Source organism: Python bivittatus, unplaced genomic scaffold, assembly GCF_059951505.1.
Source record: "Python bivittatus isolate LINGU-HERP-01145 unplaced genomic scaffold, Pbiv_v1 ctg000350_np1212, whole genome shotgun sequence".
Classification (NCBI taxonomy): domain Eukaryota; kingdom Metazoa; phylum Chordata; class Lepidosauria; order Squamata; family Pythonidae; genus Python; species Python bivittatus.
In genome coordinates this window covers 35,176,196-35,177,881 of record NW_028277074.1, presented here as the reverse complement: position 1 = coordinate 35,177,881, position 1,686 = coordinate 35,176,196, and positions in this window count along the sequence as shown.

The window sequence follows — 1,686 nt, the reverse complement described above, 5'->3', positions numbered from 1 at the left end:
AATAAGATTAAGATTAAAATTTGCCTCCTCAGATTTTCTGGGAGAAAAGTCCCTGCGTTGAAACTTTTAGCAGTCTGGGCTGTAACCACTGCCCACATGTTCTAGGCTGGTTTTAGGCTGTCATCATGTGTCTTCAGATCGAGACTTCATATTGAGGCAGTTCAGTTTTTGTTCTTTTACACCTAGAAGAGAAATGCACATGGAATGAGTGTTGTGGCATGGATGTTTTGGGAGCTTTTTCAGTACTGTAGCTCCTTCCTTGCTTGCCAACTCAGTGCTCCTTTCCCATTAGAAAAAGAAGAGGGTGAGGGCATGGCATGGCATGGCATGGCATGGGAGAATCAGGGAGCACTTTGAAACCTCTGGGTTCAAATGTCTCCTGCCCTCCAACCATGGCACCAAATATGGCAGCAGAAGATTCACACCAACGCGGTCGCCTCTTCAACTGCTGGAACAAGATTAAAAAAAAACAAGACCCACCTGATTATTTTCTTTTTTTTTCCTTTGTCAACAGCAAAATACACACTGAACTGGTGGCATGCCTGATAAGCAAACCAAGTTCCCAGTAAAACATACCATTAGCAAAGGCATTGGGTTGGCAAATATATAGTGAAATGTGATAGTTTTATGAAAAAAAAAACCCTTTTGTTATCTAGACTAAACGAGTGGCTGCTGAGCAAGTGAAGAATGAGGGTAGCCAAGGCGCCAAATGAGAAGTGGAGCTGGTGGGATCGCAGTGGGTGATCACCCATCCTCTGACTGGCTTTCTGGGCGGGGGTGGGGTGGGAGGGTGGGGGGTAGCACTCTGCCTGCTCTTTAGGGTCCACTGCTGTTGCACTGGCATCAGTGGCACTTTTTACAGGGAGAGGCTTCTTCCCAAGCGTGCTCTCTGACCCATTCTGCCAAAGGCCGAGCAGAGAGGCGCTTAATTTAGGGGGGGGAAACCCAATAAATGAGTGCAACGAATCAGGATCTGCTCCAAATAGGTTTGTCACGATAGGGCATCTGGGCGCTTTTGCAAGCCCCATTTGCTTTCAAATGGTTTTGTGCAGAAGACATTGTCAAAGGATTTCAGCCACTGAGAACACATGCAGCATTTCTCATATGAATCTAGCTTTGATTCTTCTCTGTTTTAGAGCATCTTTTCTTTGTTCTCCAGAAAATTGGATTATTTATCATCTACCTCTCTGGTTTGCATTTTAGATGCTGGAACCATCATTAAATTTAATCACATTCTTACACAACCAACATGATGTTAATTTTGTTTCTTGTAGATTGCTTGAGCCTCCTGGGTGGTTATGTATGATATCTGTTACCTAGCAGTACACCAATTTCTAGCAGTGTGCTGTGTTTATCCCATTTTGCAAGAAAAATAGGACCCTCTTCATATTTAGCATGCTCAACATATATTTTATCAGACAAGCGTATAACACAGACATCGGTTCTTCTTGCATAAACAATATTTGTTCTGGCAAAGATTTGTGGTGTACAACATTCTTTGATCAAGGTCACTTTCCCTATTCTCCCCATTCTCCAAGCAAATGCTGAAAAAAATCCTCAGTGTAACTGACTAGACTGTGTTGGGGATTAGAATTCTATCTACAGGTACATATATGGGCAAGAATATTTTATTTTACTCTGGTTAATCAGATTGGAATTCTTGTTCTGTACTCAGAGCAACAAACA